Here is a 19,353-nt window from a genome sequence, read left to right as displayed (position 1 = left end):
AGGGCACATCTCCCGCACGGCTGGTCGCTGGAGCGATCAACCGAGCTGCCTTGGCCCTGGCTCTGAGCTGGCACATGGGGGCGGATGTTTTATTTGGCTGTTTGCCTTTTTCTCATGTGCCCTTTCCTAGGGAGAGGGGAAACGTCAGGTGCCCCCCGCGGGTCCCACCTCTGTGGCACGGAGGCCTCGGCCGTTTGTGGAAGCCTTTTCCCTACGGGCCGAGCTCAAACAGAATAGCAAACCCGGCACCCTTTTGCCTTGGATTTCTCCTCCTCACCTGAAGCACTCTGGGTGAAACCTGATGGGGGCAGGGGGAGATGTTGCCTTGATTTCAGTGAGGCTCGGGATTTCACCCACAAGTCCTGGTATCGACGCAGGGGAGAGAAGAGAAAGTTTGAGCTGTAGTGGGGAGGAGAGGGGCCATCCTTGTCCTTTGAGAATACATGTGGTCTGGAGGGCTGGAAGGTTAGTTGCCTTGACTGAGCCAGGGCTGGAGTCAGAAGTCCAGGGCTGGGACCCCGAGCCTGTCCTTGATGCTCTGGGTGGCTTTGAGCAGGCCATTGGCATTCCCAGGGATCAGCGTAACTCTCTCCCGCAGGCTGCTGGTTGGGGGCTATAGCTGGAAGGGGCGCTGTACTGTCACACAGGGGCAGATCGTTCTACTGTGGATCCCCAGGATCCTAGGGGCCCCCGGGAAGAGGTTTAGATTGTCCTGCTGCCTGCATGATGCTGAGTTTGCAGGATCAGGCGCTGTTCCTGCAAGTCACTCAAAACAGGCGCTAAATCGCTGTCATCCTCTAGCTGTAGATATGCAAGGGGAGGGGGAGGGCTGCCTGTATTTCCCAGGGAATGAGAATCACTGGCCCAGCATCACCACCACCCCAGCACCCTCAGCAGCTGGTGTTGTCAGTCAGCTTCCCAGCGGGGGCTGTTTGTCCTCTACATCTTCCTGACACTTCCCTCCCTGAAAGGAGGAAAAACAACAATCCTTCCCTCCTGCCAGAGTCCATTTGTTAGCAGGAGCAGCCACCTTTAACCTCCGGCAAGCTAGCATCTCCCTTGTCCTGCTCCAGGCTGGGTGGGATGGAAATCAGGGCTTGTAACAGGAGCTGCTTTAACCAGTTGCATGCAGCCTTCCTGCAGAGGGAGGCTGGGGGTTGCTTTTTCAAGCTTTCTCCTGGAGAACTACTGGGGGTTGGGGGATTAGGGGTGCCTCTGTGTATTCACAGTATCTAGGGAGTCCCTGAGACAAAGGCTGAAGAGCACAGATTGCCTGGGGTGCGATGTTGCCGCTCATTTTTTTTTCCTCGTCCCTGTGCAGAATAAATTTTGTGATGTGCACCAAGGCATGTGCAGAAGTGCACCACCCATATAAACCCATGGTGCAGGCTGTGGGTACCCTGCTAATTAGCTGGGCAGCCTTTGAATCTCTCCTGGGTGGCTGCCCAAACACCCAGTTTATGTTGTCAGCCCTGCTCCCCATTCAGAAGAGTCAGAGAAGATCCTCTTTTCCAAAGGAGCCTCCCACACTTTCTGGCTTGGGGTCCAGACCCTTCATGCAGAACCAGAAAATCGTCAACCCCTTCCGCATTCCCTGCAGGGATAATTCCTTCCTAATGTAGCCAACCCGGAGGCTTGCATGAAGCTGGGGTTACGTCGGTTAGCACGCTGCCCTCAGTAAATGAAGATGTGAAAAAGTCTCTCGAAATGTTTGGCCCAGGTCTACTGAGAGCAAACTGATGGTGCTTTCTGGAGATTAGCCCACGGGGAGAAGGGAAAAGCCACCTGTAAAGAACAGATCCGTGAAACTTCCCTGGCGCATCTGAAACTGGCGTGCAAAGTGGGACGTCTGAGATTAAAGAATTTTTTCCCTGTGTCCTGCAATTAGGACAGATTTAGCTGGCTAAAGATTTATCTCATCCGGAATCAGGGCCAGCCCACATTTTGGCACCTGAGGTGGGGAGATCAAATGAAACCCCCGTGCCACCTTTTCTCCTGCCTGTTATGTCTTTTTGTGCCCTCCTTCCTCCAGCACAGCACTCCACCATCTCTGAGCATCTAGAGCAGAGAGAATACATCTGCACCAGCAGCAAACACAATTGTCTACACTCTGGGTCCTAGTGGCGCCCACCCACAGTCTGGCACCTGATGCGGCCACCTCAGTTCGCCTCATGGTAAGGCCAGCCCTGTCCCGAATAAAAACAATGCACCTACGTGGCATGAAGAAAACTCAAGGGGTGCAGATGATTCTGTTAAATTCTATGACCTATTAACTTGCAACTTAATAAGCATCTTTCATTTAAGAAACAGCACCACACGGATTTGCAGCTCCGTGGCTAGGTGTCCTGAGGTGACGCCCACCAAGGCGAAGGGATTGGGGGAGAGACCCTTGCTTCTGGCCCCACTCTGCACCTTTAGTGCTTGTGGGGTGAGAGCTGAGGAGAAATAATAGCTTCTCTTTTTGGCACGGCTGTCCAGGAAGCAGCAGCTCCCCAAGAGAGTTGCAGAATTGAAAGATGGAAAAAGCCCTACCGGGTCCTTTAGATTGCTCCTCATCGATCTTTTTCTATGGTTTTGCCCAGTTCCATTTAAAGTGTCCTGAGTAATGAGTTTCCTGCCTGCCCATTGTGTGTGTGTGTTGGGAATTCTACTCCGGCGGGATGTTTCCAAACAGTTACCCTCACTTTTCCTTCATACCGTCACCCCGGCTCACTCCCTTTTGCGTAATCGTGGATAGCGCCCCACCCCCGTGAGGTTGCAAAAGTTCAGAGGCAACTGCTCAGCCTGCTTGTAACCAACCCACATCTATTTAGCTCGTTTAGTCTCGCCTCTTAAATAAATCCCTCTCGCCTCTTAACCAGATTTGTGCTTCTCTGAACTCTCTCCAAGCTGCAGTGCAGGGACCACAGATCAACCCGTCTGGTGCCAAGTTCTATCACCGGGATAGAAATGTGACGTTTTGAGAGGTAGCGCCCATTGAAGCAAGAAATTCAGAAGGAAAGTTTTCACTGTGATAATGGCTCTCAGTTAGGGTATGTCTAGACTACATGCCTCTGCCGACAGAGCCATGCAGATTAGTTTACTAGACATACCCAAATGAAGTGGCGATTTAAATAATCGCCGCTTCATTTAAATTTAAATCGCTGCTGTGCTGAGCCAATCGGCTGTTTGTCGGCTCAGCGCGCTAGTCTGGACGCTCCGCAGTCAACATCAAAGGCATTTGTCGACCGCCCCGGTAAACCTCATCTCATGAGGCATAACGGGGTGGTCGACAAATGCCTTTGATGTTGACCGTGGAGCGTCCAGACTAGCGCGCTGAGCCAACAAACAGCTGATCGGCTCAGAGCGGCAGCCATTTAAATTTAAATGAAGCGGCGATTATTTAAATCGCCGCTTCATTTTCCTATGCCGGGTAGCCTAATCTACATGCCTCTGTCGCCAGAGGCATGTAGTCTAAACGTACCCTTAGGATATGTCTAGACTATATGCCTCTGCCAACAGAGGTATGTAAATTAGACATACCGACATAGTCAATGAAGCGGGGATTTAAATACCCCCCGCTTCATTAGAATAAAAATGGCCGCTGTACTGTGCCGGCTCAGCTGTTTGTTGGCATGAAGTGGCAGTCAAGACGGGGATCAGTCAACAAGGAAAGCCATTGTCGACTGATCCCTTATGCCTCGTGCAATAAGGTTTACAGGATCGGTCGGCAAAGGCTTTCCTTGCCGACCAATCCCTGTCTTGACTGCCACTTCGGGCCAACAAACAGCTGAGCCGGCACAGTACGGCGGCCATTTTTATTCTAATGAAGCGGGGGGTATTTAAATCCCTGCTTCATTGACTATGTCAGTATGTCTAATTTACATGCCTCAGTTGGCAGAGGCATGTAGTCTAGACATACCCTAACTGACTGCACCAACTCTTCGGCCTCTCATCAGGCTAACTCTTCCCCTTCTTTACAGCCACAGACCCGTGGTCAAGGATCCTTGCTTTGCTCTCCTGTCCTTCTGCAGTGTGTCATCAGTTGCATTGCTTGACTGCAGGTCTTGCCCCGTCTCTCATGAATGCGGAATACCTGCCCCGTCAGGTGGAGCCGGGAATTACACAGAAGAAATTGGATGGTCAAACTAAAACAGAGTCTGCAAATTCACTCTACGGCAGAGTTTTCTTACATGTTTTGGCTCGTGGCCCACCCTGCCCAATGCAGAACTTTCCGCACACCACCAGTCAACCATCCAGGATGACAAAATGGATGCAGGAGGGGCTGGGGATAGGGGTCTGGCCAGGAGCAGGCTGGGGGTGGGTGGGAGGGAGGGTGCAGGCGCAGGGTGGGGGTGGGGGGTCTTGGCGGGAGGGGTGAGTGTGAGGGGGATGGGGTGGAGAGTCTGCGCATGAGGAGAAAGGGGGGATTACCTGGCTACGTGCCTCCCACTGCTTCCGGGTACTGCCCCCTGCTGCTCCCATTGTCCATGATTCAAGCCAATGGGAACAGCAGGGAGAGCTTCCAGGTGAGCAGTTTCCTCTGCTGCCATTCCCCCAGCCAGGGGGGACAGGGAGTAGCAGCGCGCAGAACCGGTTCCTTCCCCCGCAAGTCGCTTCCTTCCTCCATAAGCCCCCCCAGCAGGAAGCCAACGTTGGTGCTGCAGCTTCGCAGAGGGGGGTCGCAGGGCTGGATTGCCAGCGCAGGTTACCTGCTGTGGAGGCGGCGGGGGGAGGGCGAACCCCCCCATGTGCAAGATGGTCGCAGAACAGTAGTGGCCCACGGATCACGCTTTGAGAACCACCGATCTTCAGGCAGCCATGGCATTGTGGAAATCACACACAGAAAACACCCTTCTGGTAGGAGGAACTGTCCCGGCTGCAGCATTTCCTCTAGAGGAGGAACCCAACAGAAGGTGAGGTGACCAAACCATTTGCAGTGAGTAGCCCCGAGGCGCGCTGCAGTGGATTGCCATGTGGCAAAGAGAAACGTTGACAGAGACTTTCACAGCGGACTAGGGATTTCGAGATTAAATTAATGGTGTTTCTAAATCCCCCAGTCACCCAGCAGTTTTTCTGCTCGTAGCTCCTGGACAAAGTGTTCAGTTTTATAGAGAGAGAAAAAAAAAGCAGCTACTGGGAACTGAGACAAAACCACAGAGATTTATGAAGTGAGGGAACCTTCAGACCACTTGAGGAATCCGCTCCGTTCTGGGTGTTGTGAGATCCGAGAGAGTTTCTGTTCAATAAATGCTTAATTGTCTTGCTAATGAGCCCCAGCCAGGAACCTGCGGCCAACGCCATCTCCAGCAGCCTGGATTCTTGGGCAGGGAGCTACTGAACATCTGCTGGGCATTTCAGATGAACACCCGTATCCGCTAGAGGAGTGACCGGCTCGCAGCTTAGCCAAGCTTTCTTCATCCAGCCATTCCGAGGACAGAGTGTGGGAGATGCGTTTCCGTTGAGTAGAGGCTCAGAACCTCCTGTTTCCCTCCAGGGTTCTTTCCTCTGAAGGCGACGTGCCCCGAGGAAACTGGGAGCAAAGAGCCCAAAGCTACTTGGAGACTTTCAGGGGTGAGGGAACCTTTTTTTCGGGTTGGGGGGCCACCAGAAAAATCGGTCGGGAGCCGCAAGTGAGAAGAAAAAAAAATCAAATAAATCCCAAACCCTCACTGACATGACCCCCCCAAAAGGGGAGAGAGACCTAGGAGCCAGTGCATCTAAGGAAAAGAAGACCCGGTTCAAATTTGCAGGCCTGGGCTGCTGTGAAAAGGGCAGGTGGGTTTTCCTGAGGCAATAGATGAGAAAGTCTTTGTATTTTTTTTTATATAAAAAAGGAGCATGGCTATTAGACAGGCCTTTCAGTTTCTTCTCCCCTCCCGAAGAATTGGCCTTTTCACAACATTTGAAGATTGTTTCCTTAGTATTTTGAAATTTAAAAAACTTAATATTCCATTTATTTGAACAGAACCGAGCCGCCCCTCGGGGTCTTTGCCAAGAACCCGAAACATGGAATTGGCAGCGAGTCCCACGTTTTGTGGAGCAAGCCCAAGGCTTATCTGTCTGAAAGGAGTACCGGGTAGCCTTTGAAAAGCTCCTGTAACCCATACACCTTCTGGGTGTGGTTCGCTGTCCCCATGTAGCGGCACTTAGACCACATCTTCTCTCCATGGAAGTCCAGCACTGCCACAATCGGTCTTCCAGAGTTTGATTTAGCGAGTCTAGTTAAGACTCAGATGGTACCCCTCCCTGTGTCCAGTACTACTGCTCTTGCGAGGAGCAAGGGAAGCTGATGAGAGCATTTGCTCCCGTTGGCCTCCCACTTGTGAGGATGCAGCCAAGCGTGGCTTAAGATAAACTGACTACAGCTGTTTATACTATATTGTTGGAGTTGTGTACCTTAAGCTGAGCTGCTGGGTCTTGTGTAGACCTGGCCTTACAGAGCGAAAGAGTGAGTTTGTTCTACAGCCTTAGCTGACAACCAGCTGCCTTTTTGCTCAAGCAGTAGAGGTTCATTCTCTAAGCTCCAGAGATCCTAGGCTTGGTTCTGCCTTTCGGTGTTTACACCACCATTTCATTCAGCTTTGAAAAGCAGCCTTTCAAATCCCTAAGGATTTGTCTGCCTCCTCCGGAGGTCGATCTTCTAGTATTCGATTTAGCGGGCCTAGCATAGACCCCCCCAAAATTGAACACTAAGGGCAGCCCCCATATGCATGGTGTACTCCACATTCTGTGAGGAGTAAGAGAAACTGAGGAAAGCGTGTTCCCCCATTGGCCTCCCACAGTGGTGGCTCAGCTTAAGGTAAGCTGAATCCAGCTACGCATTTTGCATGGCGGGATGGCATTCCTTAAGCTGACCTGTCTGGTCTAGAGTAGACCTAGGCTGAGAGAGACAAGGGACATGAGGGAATATCTTTTGTTGGACCAACTGCTGTTGGTGGGAGACAAGCATTGGAATGACACAGAGTTCTTCCTGAAGAGTTCCTGTGAAGGTCAGGACTTGAAGGGTATGTCTACACTGCACACTTATTTCGAAATAAGATTTTCCAGAAGAAATACTCCGCAATAGCTTATTTCGAAAGAGCACGTCTACACTGCAGGAAAGTCTCAAAATGAGTCTGAGGCAGGTTTCCCTAATGTGGACGGGCTACCTCGAATTAGAGCTCCAGGAGGCACTGGGGAGTAATTAGTTTGAATATCCCTGGGGAGGAGTTATTAGGCTTTATTCCTCGTGGAAAGAGGTTTACGGAAGTAGGAATAAGCCATCTGTTATTTTGAATTTATTGCGAAATTAAGGAATTGCCGTGGAGATGCTCGCGTTGTTATTTCAGAATAACGGCCGTTACTCTGAAATAACGCTGCTGGGTAGAGGCACCCTAAGAGGGTTCAAAAAAGGAGTAGATACATGCATGGCGGTTAGGACCATCAATACTTATTAGCAAGGCTTGACGATCGTGACGAAAACCACTTGCTAGCCCCGCACCGTGCATGCACGAGACCCACACTGCGCATGCACAAGACCCGCACTGCGCATGCACGAGACCCGCACTGCGCATGTGCGAGACCCACACTGCACATGCACGAGACCCGCACTGTGCATGTGCGAGACCCACACTGCTCATGCACGAGACCCGCACTGCGCATGTGCGAGACCCACACTGCTCATGCACGAGACCCGCACTGCGCATGTGCGAGACCTACACTGCTCATGCACGAGACCCGCACTGCGCATGTGCGAGACCTGCACCGCCATGTGCAAACTGCCAGTGAACGGGGCGACCGGCTGAAATCTACTCGCCACGGGTGAGTAGATAAGCATATTTGTCAAGCCCTGCTTATTAGCCAGAATGGGTAGGAATGTGCCCCCAGCCTCTGTTTGTCAGAGGCTGGAAAACAGTGACAGGGGAGAGATGGCTTGATGATTCCCTGTTCTGTTCACTCCCGCTGGGGCACCTGGTATTGGCCACTGTTGGCAGACAAAACACAGGGCTAGATGGACCTTTGCTGTGACCCAGTACGGTCGTTCTTAGGTTCCTCTGGTCTTTGAGAGCACTTCCTATAGCAGCTAGGGCATGGGGGAGCATTTCGGAGCCAGCGAAGCTTTGGGAAAATGAAAGCCGACACTCCGCTGATCCGTGCCGAGAAAAGCTGACCCAAAGTCAGCATATTTTTCACAGCTCCCATCCAACAGGCCTTTTGGGGGGCGGGGTGGTCTGCCCAGTGCTGCTGTGATAGGGCTCATTTAACATGACACAGCCCTCCCCTTGCCCCAACATGAGGGCGTTACGGCCCAGCACAATAAGAGTTAAATGGTGATTGAAACTCCTGAAACTGAATCTGAGGCATTTTTTTAATCCACATCTGGTGTCAAGACAGCCCCCGGGCTCCATTGTCCGGTGCCAGTCAGGTCCATAGGATGTCTGTCAAAAAGTGGATTTCCATGTTTGCAGCAAAGCTTTTTTAGCAGGAAGAAATGACTTTAGCATACGGTGCAAGAAGGGCGACGCTTGAAGGGAGCGCCAGCAGGGACATCCTGTGGTCGGAAACGGAACTGCGCAGCAAGGTTGGGCCACCTGGAACAATGCCTTTGTTGTCCCCACAGAGCAGTGGAAGCCAGGGGTGAGTCTGAAAGTTGCATTACGGGTCACCCGCTGCAGCAACCACTTTCCCAGTCAAAGGCGGGGGTCACAGCTTCCCAAAATACGTTTTCCTCACGCTACAAGTGCCTCAGACCCTCCCGGCTTGTCTTTTCTCTAGGGCTATGTCTAGACTGCAGGCTTCTTTCGAAAGAGCCTCTTTCGAAAGAGAGCGTCTAGACTGCACGCGGAACTTTCGAGAAAGCGGCTTGCTTTTTCGAAAGAAAGCACCCAGTGAGTCTGGATGCTCTCTTTCGAAGAAGCCCTATTTACATTCAAGAACGCCTTCTTTCGAAAGAGGAACTTTCGAAAGAAGGCGTTCTTCCTCGTGAAATGAGGTTTACCGCCGTCGAAAGAAAAGCCGCGTTCTTTCGATTTAATTTCGAAAGAACGCGGCTTGAGTCTGGACGCAGGTGAAGTTTTTTCGAAAAAAGGCTACTTTTTTCAAAAAAAACCCTGAGTCTGGACACAGCCTAGGCGAAGCTAAACCCGCTCCCCCAAACAGCGCTTCTCTCTTCCCAAGTCAACTCATCTTCAGTAGATGAGCGGAGCTTGTGTCTTCGCCCAGCGGCTGCCGCCCAGATAATGGGCAAGCGCCCGGTAATCCAGCTATTGGAGAGCTTACAGGGCAACCCTCGGAAAAGAGTATAAATGACGGGATGTTCTAGAGCAGTGTTTCTTAACCTTTTTTTTATTAAGTACCCCATTTAAAAAAATTGTAAGTACCCCCAATACCTTCAGTTTTCACACATACAACTTAATCGTAGACAGGCGGGCGCTGATATTTTTGTGTGTAAAAAGTACAAAAACAATAAAGCGCTGAAAAACTTACAACAAAAATTCTGTTTTCTCCAAATTTCAGTTGGGTGATGTACCCCTCCAGACTGCTCTTGACACTGGTCTGGAGCACGGGTGAGGAACATAATTCCCGCTAAGGTGGGCGCCTGCTCAGCTTAAACCTGCCCCCCCCCCCCCCGCCCCGCCACCTCTTTCTGGAGAGCTGCACAGTAGCGCTCGTGAGGCAGGTGGCTGCTCCAGCAGGCAGGTCCAGCTGAGATGGCGAGGTGATGGAGCCGTTGTGGTGGGGGGCCATGACCTGCCACGGCCACATGGTGGAAGAAGGGGCTGCCACGTGGCAGGGAGACTGGGGCTTGTTCTGGCGGCTGGGGCTGGGAATGGGTCCTGTTGCATGGCCATGGCGGTGGGGTCTGCTCCGGCAGCGGGGAACGGGACATGCTGCATGGAGGGGGGGAGGGAGGAGATGCTCTGGCAGTCGGGAATGTGTGTGTTAATAAATTGGGTGCCACAGTGGCGCACATCCAAACCAGCTCACGTGATCTCGATATTGGTGCACAAGCCAAAACTCTTCCTGCTCATGGTTGGAAAATCTTAGTGGGAATTCTGGTGGGGAACCTTTTAAATAATCAGTGGGAGGCCTCACACCAGACCTAGGGAGGTCCAGGCTAGTAGATTTTGTGAGCTGCCCCCAGGCTCTGGGGTGGGGCCAAAAATGAAGGGATATATGTGTGGGAGGGGGTTTACTGGGATGTGGGCTGGTGGTGAGGCATCTAAGCTGGGTGGGGGTGCAGGAGCGAAATGGAGGTGTGCAGTCTGGGAGGGAGGTACCGAGCAAGAGCAAAGTCGGGTTGTGGGACCGGGGAAAAGAGGTAGAGTGCAGGATCCAAGGGGGGGGGGGGTGTAGTCTGGGTGGGAGGGAAGGTGCAGAAGCAAAGTGGGGATGGGGGAACTGGGCAGGAAGTAGGGTGCAGGAGTAAACTGGAAATTGGAGGCTCTGGGAGGGTGGAAGGGTGCAGGAGTGGGCTAGGGGGCTGTGGGATCTGGGAGATACTGGTGTGGGGTACACAGTGCTGGGGGAGGGATCCCCCAAGTCTTGGGGCCCAGATCCAGGCAAGCTGGGAGCCAAATCCGGCCCCCGGGCCTTCGGTTCCCCACCACTTTTCTAGAGGGTTGATGGAAATGCTGCTGTACACAAGGATTCCCTCTAGGTTGGATATTAGGAAAAACAATTTCCCTAGCAGGGTGGGGAAGCACTGGGATGGGTTCCCTAGGCAGACGGTGGAATCTCCATCCCTAGAGGTTTTTAAGTCCCGGCTTGACAAAGCCCTGGCGGGGATGATTGAGTTGGGTTTGGTCCTGCTTTGGGCAGGGGGTTGAACTTGCTGACCTCCTGAGGTCTCTTCCAACCCTAAGAGTCTATGATCGATCAACTTTCTCAGCTGGCTGACATGCTGAATAACCTGGCATTTATTTGTCAAGTTTATTATAATAGCATGTAAGGGCCAACCAACAATGGGGTCCCATTGCATAGGTACTGCGCAGAGAATGAGTTCTCTGCCCTGGAAGATTTACAGTCAAAATAGATAAGCCAGACAACAGATGAGGGAAAATGGAGCGGACACATAGACAGAGGGAGAGGAGAGAAGTAAGTGACAGATTTAGCAAATGGAAGGGACTGAGGTTGTGTCTACACTGGGTGGGTCTGGCAACAAAAGTGCTGTCGACATACAAATGTTGCCAAAAGTGAAAACCGGTCAAAATGGTTTTTCTGCCTCCCGTTGTCAACATTTCATGGCCACGTTGCTAGCTCCCCTCTTGACAGATAGAGCAAAGCAATAAGGGGAAGCTTCCAACAGTGCAGTGTGATAGGAAGGCAGAGTTGATCCCTGCATTTCTTGGGATTCCTTCGTAGCTCTGAGCTCTCCGTGCTGAGGAATGTCAAAACAACACAGCAGATTCTCCTGCCCTCCCCCTGCAGCACCGGCCTGCCTGCCCCTGTGTTCCTAGCAGGGCAGAACAGAAGCATTCCAATGATTTGCTCTTTGTTTGTTCCCCAAATGCAGCAGGTCACTCAGCTGTCAGATACTTCCTGGAGCCTTGAAAGGGGAGGAGTGCAGGGCAGCAGAGATCTCAAAACACTGAGGAGAGCCATCAGGGCAGGCATTGTGGGATACTGGCGGAAGTCAGTTCTCTCAGCAAGGGTGTATCTAGACTATGTAGAATGGTCAAAAGAGGATATGCAAATTCCGTGGGAATTTGCCTATCTTCTTCCGATGGTACTTTCGAAAGCAGAGCTTTCGAAAGTGAAAATAGTTTAGACACGGCTTTTTCAGTGAACCGCCCCCTTCATTGAAAAGCCGCTCTTCCTCAAAAAAGGATGTTTACGTGGCTTTTCGACGGGGGGGCTCCGCTTTCAAAAGTGCGATCGGAAGAAGATATGCAAATTCCCACCGAATTTGCATATCTTCTTTCGACCGTTCCCTGTAGTCTAGATGAGCCCCAAAACAAACAGAAGAGTCCACACTGGCTCTTTGTGGATGATAAAAGGAGGTGAAATGACAAAAGTCTCTCATAGGGGTGGAACTTTTTTGTTGCCAAGACTAGGTGTTTTTCCCGACAAAAGTCGCATTGCAGTATAAATGCTCTCACTGTATTGTCACCAAAAGGCTGTTTTTGGCAGCAAAACATGCCAATGTAGGCAAGGCCTGAGACTCAGGTACTCAAGTGCTTCACTGAATCGGGACCTAACAGAAACCAAGTGGGGCCATTGTAAAGGAAGGTCCCTTGCAGAACAGTGGATAAGAGGAACTGTTTCAGGGGAGCGGAACAGAGGGCACCGTCTACAGGGAAGAGGGGGCGAGGCGATCGGAGAGAGCTAAGGGAGCTTTAAAGAGGAAATGCCAAGGCCAAAGATGGGCTCATTGAATCTATCTGTCATTTTTATAGTTATTTCAGCATCCTTGAGGAATATAAGGAGAGAGAAAAGTGTAACGCAGACTAATAGAAGCAATGCACATAGAAGGGGAAAATGATCTCTTAGCAATGAAAGTTAAATAGCCGTGTGGTTAAGGAGCAATGTAAAAAGACATTAGATAGTGGGCAAAATGTCAGGAAACATTAACTCGCCTTTTGCTGTAATCCCATGTGACAAATTAGTCCAATTTCAGAGGCTGATATTTGCAGCAAATTAATGGGGAATATTAGGGTTTGAGGGGAAGAGCATGTGAGCGCTGGGACCAATAAGATACATTTACAAAGACTGTGACAGCTATTTTGTAATAGCGGTATCACAGTTATATCATCCACATGCATCTCAGCACCACCTGGTACCATCCCCAACCCCCAAAAAAGAACAGAAAAGTTCTATTCACTTCAAAGGTATATTTTCCATAGAGATGGGTGTAACTTCAGTGACATGAAGCTCCTGAGCAGCTCTTTAAAAGTATGATGCGGCGCAATGATTGTGTGAATTGAAAGGGTTATTTAAGGCTTTTAGTCTGAGAGGCCACATATCCTACGTAGAAGTTTGATGTTCCGGCGTTTGATTTAGTGGGTCTACTGAAGACCCACTAAATCGAACTCAGAGGGCACCCCCTTTGGTGCTGGTATTCCTGCTCCTCATGAGGAGTAAGGGAAGCCGAGGGGAGTGTTTACTCCTGTCAACCTCCCACTGTGTGGATGGTGATTTAAGATGCATCGACTCCAGCTACGTCATTAAGATACGTAGCTGGAGTTGTGTATCTTAAGTCAATCTTCCGCTCTAGTGTAGACTAGGCCAGAGAGTTTTCTCAAAGGAACACATTACAGCTTAAAGCAAATCTTTCTGTTTCCCCTTGTCTGTTGACTAGGTTTCCATATCTGAAATTCAGCAGGATTTACTTCTCTTTGGCTGTGTCTACATTGGCCCCTATTCCGTAATAGGGATGCTAATGTAGCACTTGGGAATAGGCAAATCCGCGGGGGATTTAAATATCCCCCGCGGGATTTGCGTTTTCATGGCTGCCGCTTTTTTCCGGCTTGTAGATAAGCCGGAGAAAAGCGCCAGTCTGGACACTTGAAAGTGGGAATAAAAGATCCTCCGGAAAAGAGCTTATTTTCTGGAGGATCGCGTCCAGACTGGCGCTTTTCTCCGGCTTATCTACAAGCCGGAAAAAAGCGGCAGCCATGAAAATGCAAATCCCGCGGGGGATATTTAAATCCCCCGCGGATTTGCCTATTCCCAAGTGCTACATTAGCATCCCTATTATGGAATAGGGGCCAATGTAGACGTAGCCTTTGTGTTTAACATCATCTGGTTTGTTCCATTTTTGGCATAAAAGGATATTTGTTGACTGGCAGCACATGAGGGTTTGTCTTTGTGCAGGAGATACCCCCCATACAAAATAATTCTTACACTGCAGCCACAGAGCTCAGGAATAGATCAAGTTAAACTTCTGCTTCTCTCTCACAGCTCAGGATAGAAATTTGTGGGTGCTTTGTTGCACCCTGCAGCTCTCTTGATCTATTTCTCACCCCTCTGGTGAGCAGCAGGGATCCCTGGAGCTAGGAATATGCCCCTCACTTGTGCATCCTTAACACATTGCAGAATCAAGAACAAGAAGGCCCTGAAGAGCGATAAGAAGCAGAAAATACATAATTGATCAAAGGAAGCAGCAAATAGTTAATCCATGGCATTCACTGCCTCACAGGTAAATATTGTGGCTGTTGTTTTTTTTAAGCTCTTAAAGTTTTTTAATGAGCATGCCCAGTGGCATACCCTACAGCAGTGCTCAAACGTACATCTCTCTAGTCCATCTATGAATACTGTATCAGCAAAGCTGTATATAGAGTGCTTTAAGGTAAAGATCGGCTTTGTAATAGAAAGCACTGATGTCCATGGGATTTTTTTGTGCTTTTTGGCTACCCTGTCGTAATTCATGGAAATGATTTCTTTGTAAAGACTAACCAGCATAAGATTTTGGTGGGCAATACCCCACTTCCACATGAAGTGGAAATTACAGAGGCAGCCATAAGTATTTCTTAATTTGTCTCTGTACTTTTGTAAATAAATGTGTATATTTTATGCTCGCCTCTGTAATTTCCACTCCACGTGTCTGAGGATGTGGGGTTTTGCTCATGAAAGCTTCTGCTCAAATGAATCAGCTGGTTTCTAAGGCCATGTCTACACTAGGAAACTATTTTGAAATTACTACATTCAACTTAATAACTCCCAATTTAACAAATGCAAAATAGCGTGTCCTCGCTATAGGGAAACCTCAAAATTTGTCCGAGGCAGGCTCCGTTAATGTGGACGTGCTATTTCAGATGTAGAGCCCCAGGAAGCGCTGGGGAGTAATTAGTTTGAATTACTCTGGGGAGTAATAGCAGCACTGGAGCGTCCACAATACTCTGATTTCAAAATAATTATTTCGGAATTAACACTATTCCTGATGAAAAGCAGGATACAAATTTTGAATCAAGCGGCCTGTTCTTTCAAAATAACCAGCTTGGTCATGTGGATGCTCCACTAACACCTAAGGGGGGGTCATTTTGAAATAAATCCTTAGTGTAGACCAGGGCTTAGATGCCACAGGAATCCTTGTTATTTTTTGCAGACACAGACTAACCCAGCCGCCCCTCTGATAAGGATGAATGATGTGCCTGCCTGGACACACTTTTTTAAAAAGAAATAGGCTCAATTTTGTGGCACTTCCAGGGTTTTCAGACATTTTCCCCCCTCCCCCATTTCCCTTGGATGTCTGAATCTGTAAATCAGGGGTGGGGATGCTCAGGCGTGTGGGCCGGACGTGGCCCCTGGCTTGCCCGGATTTGGCCCTCGAGGCTTTGGGGAGCCCATGCTGGCTCACCAGCCCCCTTCCTGTCCAACTGCGGGGCAGGAGCACACAAAATCTACTAGGCTGGACTCTAGTGTGTGAGGGGAATGTGTGGGGAGTGTCTTTCTCCTTCAGGGACCACATCAGTGAGTGCTGGGAGGGGGTTGGTTTTGAGGGGTTTTTTTTGCTTCTCTCGTGTGCGGCCTCCACTGATTTTTTTGTAGGTCAGCGGCCCCCGACCCCAAAAAGATTCCCCAGTTCTGCTGTAAATAATAAATAAGACTCCCGAAATCAGCAAAACTCAGCACTTTCATTAATGGAAACAAGCAACATCAGTTCATTGGCTATGTGAGATGCTCTGCACACGCCTCTGTTAATCAACATAAGCGAGTCCGGTTCTAGGAGGGAAACAGAGAGGAAGGGTGCTTTTTTAAAGTGAATAGGTAGCAGATCCCATTTGAATTCCTCAAGTCCTGCAATTAAAGCAAGAGTTCTTTCTTGCCCTTGGTTAGCCAGATGCAGCACTTTGAGCACAGAGAGAGATGGCGAGGTCAGAGCGCAGAGTTGTGGGACAGCATGGAGGAAAACAAAACGTCTCATTCGGAGACACTTGTTACAAAACCTCATTTTTTCCCAATCTTATTTCAGTTTCTAAACTACACCGAAACAGTGTGGCTGTGAGACCACTCTCCTGCTTGGCTAAGGGTTTGCACGCTCTGGCTACGTCTACACTGGCATGATTTTTCCGAAAATGCTTTTAACGGAAAAGTTTTCCGTTAAAAGCATTTTCAGAAAAAGCGCATCTAGATTGGCAGGATGCTTTTCCACAAAAGCACTTTTTGCGGAAAAGCGTCCGTGGCCAATCTAGACGCGGTTTTCCGCAAAAAAGCCCCGAGCGCCATTTTCGCCATCGGGGCTTTTTTGCGGAAAACAGTACTGTGCTGTCTACACTGGCCCTTTTGCGCAAAAGTCTTTCGGAAAAAGACTTTTGCCCGAACGGGAGCAGCATAGTATTTCCGGAAAAGCACTGATGATTTTACATGAGGTCGTCAGTGCTTTTCCGGAAATTCAAGCGGCCAGTGTAGACAGCTGGCAAGTTTTTCCGCAAAATCACATGATTTTGCGGAAAAACTTGCCAGTCTAGACACAGCCTCTGGGCCACGACCCAGTACTGGGGTGTGGAATGTCAGGAGCTGGGTCTCCAAGCTGCAGAGGAATTAGGGGAGTGCTAAGGTGTAGGAGAGCTCTGTACATTACTCCTGCCCCGAGCACTAGCTCTGCACTCCCATCTGGAAATCTGTTACTGGCTGCTTCAGGGGCGCAGCCTGGTCTGCGGTGCCAGGAGAGGCAGGAAGCTGCCTTAGCCCCCCCCACTTCACCGCTAACCAGGAGCCGCTCAACGTAAGCCCCTCCTGCCCCCCTCCCAAAGCCAGAGCTGCCTCCTTCACCCCACAGCTCTCATCCTCAGCCCCTAATCAAATTCTGTTGGGTCGCAGCATCCAGTTTTCTTCAACTGGGTCATGAGAAAACCCCTTGGCTGGACAGTGACGAGGAGGAAGACGTAGCGATGCCCCTTATACTCTGCTAGCGTTCTCCATCTCACAATGCAAAGCAGAGTATCTAAATAGCTTCTCTCACATTCTCCTTTCATCCCCCACTTTTCTGCCTCAGTCCATCCATCCATCCAATTTATTCTTCTGTCTTCTACTTTTTATCCCTCCTCTCCTGCCAGGATTTTCACACTCTTTACATTTCTTCAGTCCCCCCACTGCATTTTCAAAGCTTTGGGCGTGGTTTTAGCCACACAACCCCCATTCAAGTCAGCAGGGCGTCATTCGAGTCCACGGGCTCTGTGTGAAAGTCAGCGTGAGCTGTGCCATTAAACCGCTCTGCAGAGAAACAGAGCTTTTTCCCCTTTGTTCAGTAGGTTCATTTGAGACTTGACGGAGGTTTAGTGTCTGACTCGCTCTGCAGCTGGGCGCTGACATCACTATCTCAAGAATTCTAATTTAACGATAATGTTTCTCTTAGAACTAAGTCAATATTTCCGGTATTAATTAGATTTGATGGCTTTAGACTAGTGGGAAACCAGTTTCAAGTACAGGAAACACCAAAATGTGTTCAGAGCAACGGTGATGACAATGTATCTCAAGGACAGATAGCATCAGCAGCCAAAAAGAGAAGGAAAAGTGGGAGACTGTAAATATAGTTTGCTTAAACTTGGGGGAAATATTATAAGGACAATAATTCTGTATGGGGGGAAAAGAAACATCCATTGGAAACTTCCTAATCATATTACACAATGAAAGTGCTGCAAGATTTTAGTGGTCTGAGCCCAAGTCTACACTAGGGAGTTATTTCAAAATAACCCCCCTTAGGTCGAATTTATAAGGGTAGCACCCACACTATCAAGCTGGTTATTTCGAAATAACAGGCTGGTTAATTCAGAATCTGTACTCCTGCTTTCCACAGGGAATAACGCTAATTTTTAAATAGTTTTTTGAAATAGCATGTGTGTGACATTGAAATAACGACTCCCAGAGTAATTCGAACTAATTAATCCCCATGCTTCCTGGGGCTCTAAGTCGAGGTAGCACATCCACGTTAACTGAACCTTCCTCAGACTAATTTCAAGCCTTCCCCGTACTGTGGACACACTATTTTGATTTTTTTATTTCAGGAGTTATTAAATCGATTTTAGTTATTTATTTAATTTCCTAGTATAGACATGCCCTGAAAGAGACCAGGCCATTATATTACTATTGTATTTTCAGCATAATGGATTAGGAATTTTGGGTAGTGGTGGGAGAGACACTACCAATGAAAAATTAATCCTTGCTCTAATTTTACTGGGCTCTACACTAAACATGAATTAGGTCCTATCTGTAAGAATGAGTGCTTCATCATAACATCAATTAAACGTGATTAATTATTATATGGAACAAATGACCAAATATTGCAAGGTCATCTCTGTTTGGTCTTTCTCTAGAACTTCTAGAAACAGAAGAAGAGAGCTTCTGTCATTAAGAAGAGGACCAAAGAGGAAGTATAGACCAAAACAGCCTAACATCAATGTATGGAAAAATGCTGTAACGAATTATTAAATAATCAATTCAGAAGCACCTGGCGGATGATAGCTTTATAGGCAATACCCAGCCTGGGTTTGTCGAGAACAGATCAGGCCAAATACCTTAATCTCCTTCTTTGACAAAGTTCCTGGCCTGGAGAATGGGGGAATATGTGATATATGTTGATTTTAATAAGGTTTTTGAAATAGTCGCACACAATAATCTCATAAGCAAACTAAGGACCTATGCACGGTGTTTTTCAACTTTTTTTATAAAGTACCCCTTTTTAAAAAAAAAATTATAGTACCCCCAGTACCTACAGTTTTCAGACACACAAATTATTTTTCTACCATTGCAACACATTTGTTGAAACAACGTAATCATAGCCAGGCGGGTGATGAACTTTTTGGGTGTAAAAAGTACAAAAATAAGAAAGTGCTGTAAAACTTAAAACCAAAATTCAGTTTTCTCCAAATTTCAGTTGTGTTGACATACCCCCTCAGACTTCTCTCGGGTACCCCTAAGGGTACTCGTACCGCTGGTTGAGAAACACTGCACTAGATGAAAAAGGTCTGAATATCATTCCTGAGATGAGGAGTATTAACAGGAGTATCATATATAAGGCATAAGAGATCATTCTCCTGCTCTGCTCGACACTGGTACCAGATTTGCCCCACATGTTAGGAATGTGGTGGACAAATTGGAGAGAGTCCAGAGAGCAACAGAAAAAAACCTGACCTATGTGGGAAGTTTAAAAAATGGGACATCGTTAGTTCTAAGAAAAGAAGTTGGGTTGGGGGATACCTGATCACAGCCCTCCAATATGTTCAGGGTTATTATAAAGAGGATGCTTATCCATTGTCCTCCAATGAATGCAGGATAAGAAGTGATGGGCTTAATCCTCAGCAAGGGAGATGCATAAGAACGGCCATACTGGGTCAGACCAAAGGTCCATCTAGCCCAGTATCTGTTTGCTGACAGTGGCCATTACCAGATGCCCCAGAGGGAGGGAACACAACAGGTGATCCCTCTTCTGTCACCCATTGACAGAGAGTAGGG

General features: G+C 48.8%; 1 long non-coding RNA gene across 1 annotated transcript; it reads left to right on the top strand.

The window, feature by feature from the left end:
* Nucleotides 1–6,206: 6,206 nt before the first annotated feature.
* Nucleotides 6,207–18,894, top strand: LOC102447007 (uncharacterized). The gene is made up of 3 exons (XR_332244.4): nucleotides 6,207–8,598; nucleotides 13,999–14,101; nucleotides 18,216–18,894. It is a non-coding gene; the product is annotated as an uncharacterized LOC102447007 (long non-coding RNA).
* The last annotated feature ends 459 nt before the right edge of the window (nucleotides 18,895–19,353 follow it).

This window comes from Pelodiscus sinensis, chromosome 29, assembly GCF_049634645.1.
Source record: "Pelodiscus sinensis isolate JC-2024 chromosome 29, ASM4963464v1, whole genome shotgun sequence".
NCBI classification, from domain to species: domain Eukaryota; kingdom Metazoa; phylum Chordata; order Testudines; family Trionychidae; genus Pelodiscus; species Pelodiscus sinensis.
This window is presented reverse-complemented; position numbering and strand designations above follow the sequence as displayed.